The sequence below is a fragment of the Notamacropus eugenii genome, chromosome 3 (assembly GCF_028372415.1).
Source record: "Notamacropus eugenii isolate mMacEug1 chromosome 3, mMacEug1.pri_v2, whole genome shotgun sequence".
Classification (NCBI taxonomy): domain Eukaryota; kingdom Metazoa; phylum Chordata; class Mammalia; order Diprotodontia; family Macropodidae; genus Notamacropus; species Notamacropus eugenii.
Genome location: NC_092874.1, coordinates 36,385,109 through 36,400,555, shown reverse-complemented (window position 1 = coordinate 36,400,555; position 15,447 = coordinate 36,385,109). Strand labels below are relative to the sequence as shown.

Here is a 15,447-nt window from a genome sequence, read left to right as displayed (position 1 = left end):
AACCTCTAAATGCAACCAGGGCTAGAAGAAGGCTAGAGGAAAATCTCTCAAGAGTAATGTTAGCTCAAGTTTCCTTTTTGTCTGATCCAATAGTCAATAAACTGTGATCACAGATAATTAGTCTGTTTATTGGCCTGTAGGAGGGAATAAGACACCATACAGCGCTCTGGATTCCAAGCCTCAGAAGGCCTCTTCAAATGCTGCATGGCTTCTGTTCCATGCTCCCTAGCTTGCAAGCTTGAATAAAAGCCCTACTGGTGTGAAGAAAAACCTAGGTGGGGATCCCTCTAGAACCTAGCTTCAATCATAACCCTATAAGCCAAAATCCCCAGACTGCTTCCTCAAGGTTCTGTAACCTGCCAACTACAGTCCCTTCATGAAAAACTTCAAATAAAATTCAAATAAATATTGTTGTGATTTTTCCTTCATACCTGAGTATCAGGCATGACATTGGCTTGTGTAAATGTATTTATTTTCTTTAGGTGGCATTCAGTGATACTGAATCTACTTATATGTTACACAACCATATAACATTTATAATTTATTAAAATGTTTGTGGTCTCTTTTTTTGATTAGACTGAACGTGTGATTTCATCAATGTAAAGAGTGCCCAGTGAAGATTTGAAATAGAAGGATGCCTTCTTTAAAGTCCAAGGGCCTGATAATAATAGTAGCTAATAGCTAACATTTATACAGCTTACACTGATAAAGCATATTACGTGTAAAACAGCACCCTAAAGGTAACCATTCACTTTCCCCCTCCCCCAACTCAACTTCATGCACTTAATCAATGCTTGAGTCACCAGAGTGGTCACAGCTTCAGGTTCTAGAGGTGACCCTAAGGGTCTGCTCCCCTCTACAGCCAACTCACTTCCCAGCTGCAGGCGATGCTATCTCTTAAATTTATCTTCCTGTCTCTTTGTATTAGTATCTGTCTACTAGGGAAAGGAAGAAAAGGCAAAGGGAATAAGCATTTCTATAGTGCCTGCTATGAGCTAGGCTTTTCCAAATACATATTATCTTGCCTAATCCTCCACAACCTGTCAGGTAGGCATTATTATTATCCCCATTTTATACTTAAGAAAACTGAGACAAAAGTTACATGACTTAACCAGAGTCACACAGCTAATAAGTATCCAAGGCCAAACCAAATTCAGGTCTTCCTAACTCTAGGCCCAGAACTCTATCCACTGAGCCACCTGGCTTGCTACCCCTGTCTAGAGTATCTCTGCTCCCTGTCCTACCATTCTACTTCAAAGTGACACAGTCAATAGTTGGGCAAGAGGTGGAAAAGGAGAAGGGGGAGGGGTGTTAGAGTGAGGAACATCAGAAATTCCCACCTCTTCCCTTTCAGAGATCTCCTCCAAAGACAACTCCAAGTTGGCAATGCTCCACCTCCCTTGAACTCCCAAATTTTGACCAATTCTTAGCTACTTAAAGCCCCCAGAGACACAGTTCCTTGATTTATCAGTCAGTTAAGTTATTCTCATCTTGACTTAATCTGAGAAATGTTCAGCACTCTAGATAAGTCCCTCAACCTGACTCATCCACAGCTACCACCTTGTGTGGGTCCATTTTTACAGTTAAGTCTCACATCTTGTTAACATCTTTCGATCACATTATGGGATTTCTGGGCAAGGACATTAGTCAAAAATAGAACCCTCTCTACATACCATGTCACTGAGAGGTTGGTTAAGTGGTTTTTCCAGCCAGTATATGTCTGAACTGAGACAGGACTGGAAACCCAACTCTTTCAAAATCTAAGGCAGGCCTATACCACACTGACTCTCTATGATACTATCTACATACCCTGAAAATTATTTTAATTCTACAAATGAGGATTTCAAATAGGGGCTCCTTCCTACAAAGTACTTCTTGGAGCAACAGTGGTTGGCCCCCAAGAGATGTTCATCATGATGTTTCTTGATGCCTCGGTCTGACACTTCACTCCACAAGTCTTACCCAGGAAGAGCAGGAGTAGAGAAGGCACCTTACAAGCCTTAGATCTTCCAAAGCAGCCATTTTTGTCAAAATAAGGTAAATTAAAAAATAAAAACTCCAAAGCAAAACTCTGTCTGAAACTATTCCTCTCCAATACATAGAAGAGACATGAAAGTCACTGATCTATATATACAGTACACACACTTTTAAATCCATGTATAAATCAAATGAAAATGCTTTCTTTAAGGCAAGCATGTGAAGATACTAAAACAAGATGCCAATTAAATATTCATACATTCAATATTTCAAAATAAGGAATTTGGATATACACATGCATAATTTACAGTTCTATAGTGAAACCTGTCTACAGAGACCATTTTCACTGTATTTCAATTGCATCCGAACTTGAGTTGCACACTGCAGCTTCACTCTCCAATGTTAAAACTTTAAAGTACATAGTAATTCACCTCAAGCAAACAGATAAAGACCATACTGGGCACATGACACTCTCCTACACAAAGTCAGGGCACTTTCAGGGTGTCTTCCTCACTATACCACTTTGGGGAGTGGAATGGGATGAAAGACGAAATGAACTTACTGGCAAAAGCAGTAACTCGGCAAAAAGACTCAGATACTAAAGTCTGAAGAGCTACGACTTAGAGACGCACATTGTTAGCTTACATCTTTATGTATTCCTTACCACTGACTCCATTAAGATAAAATATTATTTCACATCTCTAAATCTAAGCCACTCAAGATTGATATACAAAAAGCCCAAATACCTCCTCACTACTCCACAGTGTGGACGCAGCAAGGACAAAAAAGGTAGACAAGGCATTTGTACGTGACTGCAAAAGGATATGTTGCACATATTGGACCACTGGTAAAACCTAGCTAAACTAAACATAACTAAATTTTATCACCACTGTAAATCACTCAGTAAAAACACTATAGCCACTGCAGTGAATACACTTTTGCCTTAGAGCCAATACTTTAATTTTCAAGAACCAGAAAGAAAAAAATCAAAACTAGTCAGTAACAATGCAGCGTCTAAAAGCAATAAACTCAAAATTAAGTTATAAATAATTTAAAGCATGTCATGAAGATGCATTAATAATTCATCAGATAAATAATTTACTAAATAATCAAATAAATAAATAATGAAATACATAAATAAATCAGCAAATAAATAATTCTGCAAAACAGCCGAAACAACGAGTCACCAACACAAATGACAACTGGCGAAACTGCAATGATTTTCTAAGTTCTGATAGCTTTAAATAAGCAAACGTATATGAGCTAAATCAATCCTTGTTAGATGCAGGAATGTTCTTCACTGCTATTGGTGAAATCCTTCTTGCACTAAGGATGCATTTCCAAATTTTTCAAGAATGCATGAGTATTTCTTGTGAATTATTAACTATAACTGTTAAAACACATCCTTCTCCGTATTACATATAGCTATCTCTATTAACAAATTTTCCTCGAAAATGGATGGGCATCCTCTTTACAAGATTTTTAATTCACTTTTTTTCCCAGAGTGGTACTTACAGTACGATCGTGCTTTAGCCTTTTGGGTTGTTTTCTATCTTCTCCAAATCTTTAGAAGTTTTGCTGCAGGGAAAGAACAAACAGAATAACCTTAATTATTACAGATGGCATCTCATTCATTAGTGGATGACATTTTTTTTGAAAGCACAAGAAAATCTGTTTTATAATTCTACAAAGCAACTTAATGTGAAACAACCATTACTACTTGCAAACTACCTAAAGTTTTAGAAGTCTTTGGTGGAACGAGTTCAAGCAGATTGAGGCCTGCTTCTTGTATTTAAACTGACACGCAATCTGTGCTACTGGCAGTATTTCAGATGAGAAGACAAAAGCTGAGAAGGACAAAATGTTTGGCTGACATCTAATGCTATCCTTGGTTTTAGAAGCCCAAAGTCCTTGAAAGAATGGAATGAGACCACTTCATGTCTACAATCTAAATACACTAACAATTTAATTAGAACTCTATACTTCAAATTCAATAATAACACGAAGAGGGGTCAAAAAACCAATGGCTCCATGAAGCTGCCTTCACTCTGCATTGATTTGAATATATTATAATAGTACCCATTATGTTTTTCTTGAAATCCATAGGGATACTGCTTTCTGAAACCCAGGTCAGAACACAAAACAGGGTTTATTTATACACTTAATGTACATGAAATGTCTAGTTTCAATACATTAAGGATCTAAGAATTTGCTGGTATGATTATTCCCACCATCAATGCTGATTACAGTTCCTTCATGATTTAGCTGAAGGTCCACTGAGTTGTAGTTGCTAAAAAATTCATCACCTTGTGATATCCTAACCTAAAATGACCATGTTTGAATTTAACTAGGCCAATTCACACTTAGCAAACAGATGTACAGTTCACTACCAGAGCTCTTCTATGCATAGTCTCCAGATTTAATTTCTGCCTTTTATCCTCAGTGTCTGGGAGGTACTTTATAAATGATTCTTGATCAATGACATGACAGAGAGCTCACCCTCTGAAGTACAGCTTTCAAGAGGCCAGAGACATTTCAGTGCAAAAACCAGGGACAGTAGGACTTTAAGGGAAGTATGAAAATAAGGAAAGCATAAAGACATAAAATTTCATTTTTCTATAATGTTTTAAATCACAACATTAGCATCAACATCAGAATTACTCTAATATCTAAGAAATTATCTCTATGGTAATAATAAGAGCAACCCAAACACAGTCTGGCTGGCTTAGTTGTGATCTTAACACCACCAGCAAAAGCTCAGAAAAAAAAAATTTTAATTTCACATTTAAGTGGCCAAGTGAAATTACTTTATCTTTTTTGACTGAGCTAATAACCAGTACTTCAACAACAATAAAAGTAAAAAGCAGTTCTCATTCTCAATCTCCTCCCCAAGATAGCTGAAAACTTCAGATTAAACTAACTTGGTGTTTTTGAGTTTGGGAATCTGTTTTATTTTAAAACAATTTTGTTGTTCTCAAAATCCAGTTACAAAGTTCTTACTTAACATTCTGGCAATTTATATCTGCTTACAAATAGGGTTAGTCAGATCCTATAAACAGTCAGGTTATCTATATTTCATTATCTACATGTATCTATAGACACATATATACCATCACCGTCACGTTAAATGGATAATTTTATTTTTAAAGTGTTCCATTAAATCTATGAATAAGAAGTTAATTTTTTTGGCTCTGAAGTTTCACTGGCCTTCCAGGTCACATGATTGCCAAATGGAAGATCTGACATTTTTCTCAAGTACTAATGAACTCTTAAAACTCCCCAAAATCATAATTAGGACCAATGCAGCCATCTCCACAAGCCCAGACAAAAAGAAGCCTAACAAAGGACCAGCCTGATGACTGAATGGCAAAGCAGGCTAACCCTTCACTGCACCTCCTCCCCATCAGGCCTCAAGTTACAGTAGGGCAGCACAGCCCAACCTAAACCACTCACTCATGTCCTTGCTGATGATGGGGCAGTATCTGCCAGCATACTCTGCCCCTGCCCTCACACCATCATTCTCTGCAGCAACCAGCAGCCCATCTCAATTCAGCCCATTTCCAAGTGGAAGAAGGAAAGATAGAGTAAAGGGAAAAGGTGACCTGCCTAAGGCAATCTATCAATAATCAATCAATCAATAAGGACTTACCATGTTTCAGACACTGCTAAAAACTGGGTATGCAAAATAAAGAGGCAAAAAACAGCTGCTGTGCTGAAGGAGCTTACAAATGTAACGGCAGAGACAACACGTAAACACATGTATGCAAAGCAAACTACATACAGAATCAATAGGAAATAAAAACTAACGGAAGGAAGGGGAGAAGGGAAGGCTTCCAGTAAAAGGAGAAAACTTAATTGGGACCTAAAGGAAGCCAGGGGAGAATGGAAGCTGGAAACAGAGCAAAGAGATGGAGTGTCTCATTTGTGGAAGTCAGGGGCCAATGTCACTGGCAGGGAGTAAAAACAACTGCAAAGGCAGGAGGGGGCTGGGTTAGGGGAGGACTCCGAATGACAAACAGAGCATTTGTATTTGCTTCTGGAGGCTAAAGGAAGCCATGGGAGATTCTTGAATTGGTGGTGGTGGTGGTGGTGGTGCTGTTGGTGGTGGTAGTGTTGATGGTGGTGGTGGTGTTAATGGTGGTGCTGTTGTTGTTGATGGTGGTATTAATGGTGGTGGTGGTGATGGTGGTGGGGGTGCTGCTGCTGTTGGTGGTGGTCCTGTTGATGATGGTGGTGCTGCTGTTAGGGGTGGTGGTGGTAGTGGGGGTGGTATTGATGGTGGTGCTATTGGTGGTGCTGATGGTGGTATTGTTGTTGTTGGTGGTGGTGGTGCTGCTGGGGGTGGTGGTGGTGCTGTTGTTGTTGGTGTTCAGTTGTTTCAGTCCTGTCAGATTCTTCATGATCCCATTTGGGGTTTTCTTGGCGAAGATATTAGAGAGGTCTACCCAGCTCACTTTATAGAGGACTAAGACAAACAGGGTTAAGTGACTTTTCCAGAGTCACACAGTTCGTCTGAGGTCAAATTTCAACTCAGGTTTTCCTGACTCCAGACTGGGTGCTCTGTTCACTGCACCACCTAGATGCCTCTGACTCTTGAGTAGCCAGGTGATATGATCAGATTTTCACTTTAAAAAAATCACTTTAGATGGAGTAGGGAGACTTGAGGTAGGCAGAATCCCCAGTCACTATTGCAATAGTCCAGTTGTAAGGTGATAAGGGTCTGCAACAAGGTGGAGGCAGCATCAGAGGACAGGAAGGGACGTATTCAAGAGATGTGTCAAAGGTGAAACCAACAAACTTTGGTACAAGCTTGGACGTTAGAGTGACAGAGAGTGAGGAGTCCAAGAAGACTCACAGGTCATGAGCCAGAGGGCAGGAGAAGATGGTGCTGTTTTCCAGGAGGGTAGGTTTAGGAGAAAAGATAAAAAGTTCTGTTTTGGACATGTTGACTTTAATGTGTCTACTGGCATCTAGTTCAGTATGTCTAAAACGTATATGAAATGTGAGAATAGAGGTCAGTAGAAGAGTCTGAGTGCTCAGCCAGAGAACTAAAAGACAGAAGGAATTGGGATAGGGCACAGCACGTTTGTGGAGCTACAGCAGGCCTGAAGGAAAGAGGATAGGTACCTAGCTAGGGGCCAGTTCTACCTTTGAGAAAGAAATCACTTGGGAAGAGACTGAGACCAGGGAAAAAATGTACTTTTAAACATGGAAGAAGACCGAGACAGCTCTGAGGTTCAGCCCCCAAGATATACCAAAAAGAAAATATAAGAGAAAATAACTGAAATTACCAAAGATCTCAGGTGGAAGAAAATTCAGTTAAAAACCTAGAGCACAAGCAGATAAATCAACAGACAAGCTATTAAAACACAACAGAAGATGGTCATCAAGACATCTAAATGAGTCCTAACATCTGCTAGTAAATATTACACGACAAAGGAAACTGAACCTATACCTGATGAGGCAGGGAATTCTGTGGAATCCTCAGAGAACATGGAATCACAGCAGGACCAAACAGTTCAAAAGAGATTGTGCCCATTCATTCACTGAATAGGCCTGTTTAAGATGGGCATAGCCTCACCCTGAGTACCTGCAAAGACCTAGGCCTAAAGGGCCCATAGTCTCCGAGTGCATCCTGGGTCATTTCCCATCATCCTGGGGAATATCAGGAATCTGGATTCAGACGGCTCTGGCAGAGAAGTGAGGCTGGTGACCTGCACAGCCCTCCCTCACTCAAAACAAAGTCAAGTGCAAGTCATGTCATCATTTCTCTGATGGCATGGTCTTCTTCGGCAACGAAGGACAAACATAATCTTGTGAGTAGATAAAGCTTGCTGAATGCTAGCTGGGTAACTCACCTCCTCCTCTCCTGTCTGCCTCCCCCTCCCCTTCCTTCTCCTCTCCAAAGGAAGGTAAACTTAGATGGCCAAAAGATGCCCAGTTGACTTGGGTTTTCTCTCCTCCCCTCCCCTCTTTAAACCTACTGCACTCTGAAACTGGGACTCCATTGGGGTCCTGCCTGAGGGCTTCTCTGGCCCCTCCCAGCTTGAGAGTGATTATCAATAGTAAGTGTTGCTGTTCCCTACCCAACCTGATGTCTTTCTTTCTTGACCTCATTAAAGGGGCCAAGTCCTGGCTACTTCTTAAACAGGCCTATTCAAAAGAGAAATGAGAATCCTAAAAGCATAAGTTAAAAGGAAACAAATGGCAAAATTACAGCCCATAGAAGGGAAATAATTAGCAAAATAAAAGAACCTGAATCCAAAATGAATAGTCTCCTCAAAGACAAAATAGAGAGTAACTACTTGGGAATACAACTACACTAAAGTGACAATCTAGAGAAGAGAAGCAAAATGAAGGTTAAATGGACGCATGATTTCTATACACCCTAAACAAACTGACAGGATGCACAAGAAAAGCATAAGGATCAAAGATCTTCCACAAGAAAAGTCAAAAACTTGAAAGTTAGCCAACTTTTATGCCATCTGAGTACTAAAATGTATTATTAAATATTTTTATTATTAAATTATTAAATATTATTATTAAAAATTATTATCAAGTTTATTCAATCATCTTTAAAAGTCAGACAACTGGCTTCTTGCTAAATTAGTATCAGGTAAGTCTCTTAATTCTCTTTGGGTATTAAGAAAAGGAAAAATATGATAAATCATAATCTATATTTATTTAAACTAAAGGATATCCTTTGGATAGACTGCCATGGTTTGTCAAGAAAAATCAACATAGCCAAATGACTTACTTGTTCTTTTGTGTGGTTACATTCAGTTAGTTGAAGGAATGCACAAATATCATTACATCACTTCCTTCTACCTCTCATACTCACATCAAAATTTGCTTTAGAAAATACCATTCCTTTCAGACAAGGTAATGTCGCTGCAAAATAAGCCTTATATTCTCAACAACTGCTAAGTCCATGGTGCCGGCTGTGTGGTACTCTAAATCTGCAGTTAAAAATACAACCCAAAGGATCCCCTATCTTTTTTGACAACAATTATGTAAAGGCAAGCTGTTTCTCAACAATACTCTTCTTAGACAAGTAAACAAGCCTAATTTTACACCTCTGAGAGCTTTTTTTTTTTTTTTTTTTGGTTAATTGCTAAATTTGATCAGTAGTTTTCAGGCATGTAACCATCTTCACCTATAACACAGAGCAGCTGATCCAACTTTAAAGTAAAAGCACAAAGGAAGATTGAAGGTCACATCAAAATATTTAGAAAACCAGTCCTGGGGGACCTTCGTCTATTTATTGGGCAGTGATTCCGGGAAAGATAAACTAAGGTGGTACTTTAAGAGGGCCAGAGCCTGTGAACTCTTAGGGTGAATTTTCTTAGATGCTTGCTGCCCTATAGGGACAGTAGTAGGGGGAAATCTTCAATACTCTTTGTAAAACAGATTCTTATGGGCCACAGAGCTTGCTGCCTTTCAAATTTTGAACCACCATCATCAGTCTGAGTTGGAGTATAAGCAGTGGGGATCAAAATTCTAATGAGGCAGCTGACCAGATATAACCATGGGAGTGGAGGCCAGGGAAGGGAGTCATGGTCTAAAACATTGGTGTCAAACTACTGGGCTGCACCACATTAAAATATAGCTGGAAAATGCTTAATCAATTAAATAAACTGCAATACAGTATAGATAATGTTAATTTGAGGTGTTCTAAATTAATACACTGCCAGCAGGGATCCATTTCTATTTTCGTCCAACAACACTAATCTAGGAGACACTAAGTATAGAATGCTATGGGGTTAGAGAAGGAAATCAACATGGGGGTGGGATGGAGCATGGCCCCACAACTAGCTAGCCAGATTTAACCATTCTGCATCCTTTTTTCATCATCATCTAATAGGTGTCTACATCCACTGTTGGTTTCTTCCTCCTTTTGCAGGTGTTGTGATTTGTCCATATTTTCTGAATCCCTAGATTATGTCGATCAAGGCAATGACCCAAATTCCATGCTTTGGAGGCCAGCGGCTAAGCAATGATTCAGAGAGGTGTTAAAAAGAGGAAGGGCACTGCCCTGAGGAAAACCCTCTCTGAAGACTGACAGTGGGGTCAGGAATCAGGGGTCTGATATTTAGGAAAATATCGTCTATCAATAATATACAAAGTATCCTCTGTTTTAAAATATGCTACCTTGTTTGCTGCTGTTGTTCTTTCTTCTTTCATTCATTTTTCTTGATTCCTTTCAGACAAGGCAATGTCTCTGCAAAGTAAGCCTTATAGGATTATCCAAACCTAGGATTCAGGACACCCTAAAATAGGCGTCCATCTTAAGAAAGAATAAGAGAGGATCTAGACTCTAAATTCCTTATGGGAAGGGAAGACACTGCCTATTTCTTCTCTGGGCTTTTACACTATAATGGGAACATCCATAGGCTAAAAGTCTGTCACATAACCACACAGGCAGTTAAAGAAAACGACTGTAAAAATTTCGACTTTAGGCTTATTTGTTTTACTTAGAAATTATATCTAATCCTGAGCAAAAACAGTCTCACCACAAGGTTGCATCTTCAGCAATGAACAACCACCACCACAAAAGTCACAACTCCACACATTTCTCTCTAATTGGTGCCAAAAACAAAAAACAAACAAACAGATCTTCCATTTAGCTCTTCATATGCTGGTTCAGCTTACCGGCACGGAGATGTCACAAAGGTCAGCCTGACAAACATCACTCCTGACCAGATGTTACACTTCTCACTTCCTAACAATTCACCTTTGACACAGTGATTGCATCCCTTGTCTCTAGGACAGAACATCCCTCCTTTTAGGTTTATAGAGATCCTTCCAGCTACATTCATCAGTTTCTCTGGGTGGATTTGGGGCCTCCCCAGCCCGTATTCCACATTCTCAGTGTTTGTATTATGCCTCTTACCACCTGGATCTATATACTTCTTAGAGGCCTCACTTTTATACTTAACTCTAAATGTCTATGATTTCCAGACTATTTTTATGGAGACAAAACAACTGTTGCCTCAGGATTAACTTTCTTTTGACCACACCAGCTAACATTTACAAAAACCACAGCTTACAGCCAGCCTTGGAGGTGTAGACAGCTCTAGATTCAAGTTCCTACCTCTGAAATGTAATGGCTGTGTCCCCAGGAAAGTCACTTAACTTCTCAGGGCCCCAGGTAACTCTCTAAGACGCTAAGTAACCTCACTGAGGAATTCAGTTCTTGACTGAGGCAGGTCCTCGAAGGTTTACAAAATATTCCATGAAATAGGCAGTGAAAATATTAACATTCCTACTTTACAAATAAGAATTTGAATTGGATAATTTTATAAAAACCTTTATCAGAACAACTCCATTAGATAGAACTGTCATGTAAGTATTATTATCATCTGTTTTAACAAATGCTTATTGGTTACACTGGATTTTACATATCAGGAAACTGAAGCTAAGAGGCTACAAGGCAAGGATGTGTTGTCCAAGATTACAGCTTCTGGCAGCCCCAGGAAGAATCTGTGTTCTCTGTCTCCAAAGACATGACAACCCAGGCTGCCTCTTGGTGGGTCCTGCACTAACTAGTTTTCTCTCCTCAAAGTCTCCCTCACCAGATGCTCCTTGCTCCTTGTTCCCTCTTGCAGCAGAGAAACATCAAATATCACTAAGAAAACATTTTCCTCAAGTCTCTTTTTCTCCCTTACTCTATTTCTCTAAACCCCTTAACCTCATGCCCCAAACTCTCTTCCCTTGCTCTAATTTCCAATTAGGAGATGGCCCTTTTCACAAAGGGCCCTCCAACAATTAGTACTTTCTCTCTCTAAATGTCAATCTCTTCTGATACAATGGCTTCTTCCTGCTGCCTACAAACATGCCTAGGTCTCCCTCATATTTAAAAATAATCTTCACTTTACCCAACCATCCTCTCAAGCTGTGTGTATATTCAAATATGTGCATATATGTATATACATACATACATACATACATACATACATACATACATACATATATATATATATATATATATATATATATATATATATATATATATATATATATATATACACCCTCTCAGAGCCAAAATCCTAGGGGAAAAAAATGGCTATCTACTTACCCAACTAGGATAAGTATTTCTTTAGTGTCTTGACAAGCATGGGGAGCTTTAGAACAGTAGGCTAGGTGCAGCTGAGGAGAAGAGGTAGTAGAATAGCAGCCTCCCTTAGAAGAGGAAAACAAAGGGATGAAAAGGCATTTTAACAGATGGAGTGAGGGAGAGCGACAGAGACTTCTAATGGGTTTTCTAATGGGAGCAGGAATGGATATTTGAGGACAGTGGTGTCATACTCAGATAAAAAATAGGGGATCCTAATTATACACAAAGGATCCCTATGGGCCACATACTGATTTGGTTTTTTAAATATAATATTTCTGTATTTATTTTTTACTTATTTTATTAAATGTTCCAATCATATTTTAGCTAGGTTTGGCTCAGAAGAGTTGTGAGCTCTGTAGGTGACAACTCTGCTTTAGGAGACAATGTTCTCCAAGCAAGGATTACATGTCCCAGGTTTACATTTCACTCCAGATGAATCCAGGGTGGAAAGAGAAACATAGTTCCAGAGGTAGGTTATATTAGTCTTTGAAGGAATAAATGTTGACAGTAAGTGCAAGAGAGTTAAGAGCAGGCCAAAATGGTTCATCGTAGGGAGATATTCCCACCACACTACTATCTCCTTTACTAATTGACAGTTCCATAAGTGAAGCATATAGCAGATGAAGATTCTTAAAAAAAAAAAAAAACAAAAAAATACCATGAGAAAAAACAAAGAAAATGAAAGGGAGAATGAGGAGAGATGTACTGGAGTGAAGATCCTGTTACTTACAGGAGAAAGATCTCACCTTTTACCTTCTCAACATGGAGCATAGAGTAGACATGCCAGAAAGCTCTCCCTTCCCTCTAGAAGGGGAACAGAGATGACCACAAAGGCACATGAAAGTATAAAGGCAGTGAATAAAAGAAAATAAATTCAGAATAGCCTCGAAGGAGAGAGAAATAAAAAAGGGCTATAAGGAGAAGGGTGCCACAAGGGAATACTGCTCAAGTTCAGGCTGGATGTGGGGAAGTGAGAAGCAGGAAGGATTTTTAATCACACCCTTATCTGGAGAAGAAAGGGCTAAAAGGAGTGAGCCTGGGAATTATTATTTTTTCTTTTTAAGCAAAGAATAACTGTGCAAGAAGATTAAAGGAACATGAAATAGGATGTTTGTGGGAAATAGGAAGTTTGTGGGAAAACAAAGAACAAATTAATGCAATCAAAAGTAATCACAGAGACAAAGATAACTGAAAAGATTAAAGAGGGAAAAATATAAAATAAATAAATGGAGGAAAACACAAACATTTATTAAATGTATATCGCTTAGTGGCATAGCATATAAGTTCAAAAAGAAAAGGCTAAATGGATTGCCAAAAGGCATGGAAATTAACAATAATTATAGGAGACTTTAATGTTACTCTTTCAGAGCTGGCTAAATATGACAAACAAAAACAAACAGGAATAAACAGACCATTTAAAAAGGAAAATCAATGACAATGGCATATTCTAAATGAGAATATTAAGGAAAATGCATATTTCTTAAAGTCACATTATATCTTTTCTTCTCAAAAAAATTGTGCTAGAGTACAAATTGTAAATATTTGTAAAAAGGTATAAATATTAAGTACTTCCTTCATAAATGTAATAATGTAATAAGAATAAGGAAACATAAACATGAGCCACAGATAAGGGCCTCTCCAGCATGGCAAGCAGTAGTGTGGCCAGAGAGGTGCTCATGTGTAGCCTATAAGGCTATTTATTCAGAAAAAGCAAGAGCAGGGGACTACCTTAAGAAAGTTCTTGGGCAGTTAGAAAGGCAAAGGGCTGACAGAACTGTTGAGTGACTGGCCAAGATGGTGGTGAGTATGGAAGTTGTACAGCTTGGTTCCCCCTCCTCAATAGTCCACAAAGATCTAAAAAACATACCAGAGAAAGTCTTGATCAGTAACTCCAAGTAAGGTAAAAAAAATTCACAATGGGTCATTTTTTTCAATTCCACATAGGAACACAAAGAAGTCTATGGATACTGAGGGCTGAGACTAACCAGGAACAAGCCTCCCAGCTCAGAACATACAAGCTGTGTACACGGGGTGAGATTTCCCAAACTGAGCAGAGGAAATGGGGACAAATGGGGACAACAGGGACAAATATTGATGGCTCTGTTGCTCAGCCCACAAAGCTGCATCAAAGACCAAAAGCATAAAATAAAAAAGGAACCTGCACTCATGTGGTAATACAGGTTAAGGAGCCCTTGCAGCCCAAGGCTATGTGCTGAGCAAGAAAGAGGACCAGAAAAGAGTAGTGGCTGTGTGGCTCTGACTCTAGGAACAACAGTTCAGATTCTTAGTTCCAGTCTCCATCACAATCTGAAGACTGCAGCAGAATAAGTAGGACAGAGAACTCAGAACAGGGAATATGAAGGTTCTTTCCCTCTGAATGTACTATAGCTGAATACAGCACCAGTTTACTGAAGCTCCAACGAGGGGCAAGTATATAGCTTTAATACTCTAAAGCAAATCCACATCAGGAGCTTGCAGACCTCAGACCAAGAAGACAGAGATCAGATTTCACCCCAGTTCAGACAACACCTAGCATCCTGAAAGCTTGCAAGTCCCCAACATGAGAAGTCCATGATGCTTCACTAAACCAATACTCAATACCCACAATCACAAAATAGGACCAAGCGTAGCCCAGACATTTGCCCAAGAAATGTGCAGAGCCTGGTCCACATATGGCTGGAAGGCTGGAAGAATGAGCAAACAAAAAAGAATCCCACTATAAGAGCTATTGTGATAAAAGGGACACTCAAGACACAAACCCAAAAGAAAAGAATGATTCCAAAATATCTACAAGGAAAAGCTTCAAAGAGGAACACAACCTAGATACAAATTTTCTTAAAATTCCTAGAAGAAATAAAACAAAGTTTAAAATGACCAGGTCAGCCTAGGTAAGCAGAGAGGTCTGTGGACACCAGGGGTATAGTCTGGTCAGGATCACGCTGCACACAGCACTCCAGCGAAAGGGAGAGATGGCGCACCAGGGCAAAAGAAGGTGTCCCAGATCCACAGCAGCGCACCACCACAGAAACAGATGCCAATCGGCAGCACTGTCATCCATTGTCCAATCCTATGACCCAGATCCAAGGTGGAGTGAGGAGGGGTCATGAATCCAGCTGTGGCACTGTGCAAAAAAATAGCAAGTCCTAGGCAGCAGACCCAGAGATACGCAATTTCAGAAGCAAATCACGGCAACTGTGGCAAAAGACTCCATGGGTCTTGAAAAGTCTCCATTTCACCTTCTGGTCCCATCTGAAGCCTGCAAAGCAATAACTAAGGCAGGAACCCCAAACCAAAGAAAAGAGGAACTGCAGTACAGACCAACTTCACAGCAGGGGTTACGTTTAGCATCAGTC

At 39.5% G+C, this 15,447-nt stretch overlaps 1 protein-coding gene across 2 annotated transcripts in view; it reads right to left on the bottom strand.

The window, feature by feature from the left end:
• The window catches only part of TBC1D5 (TBC1 domain family member 5), a 636,101-nt gene that overhangs the window by 579,045 nt on the left and 41,609 nt on the right, over positions 1 to 15,447 (bottom strand). The window contains exons 2-3 of one of the 2 annotated variants that reach the window (XM_072651233.1): positions 13,823 to 13,948; positions 3,493 to 3,555 (exon numbers count right to left, since the gene is read on the bottom strand). The gene's annotated coding sequence lies outside the window, so the exon portion shown is untranslated. The remainder of the gene's footprint in view (positions 1 to 3,492; positions 3,556 to 13,822; positions 13,949 to 15,447) is intronic. The other variant, XM_072651232.1, reaches the window with a different exon arrangement.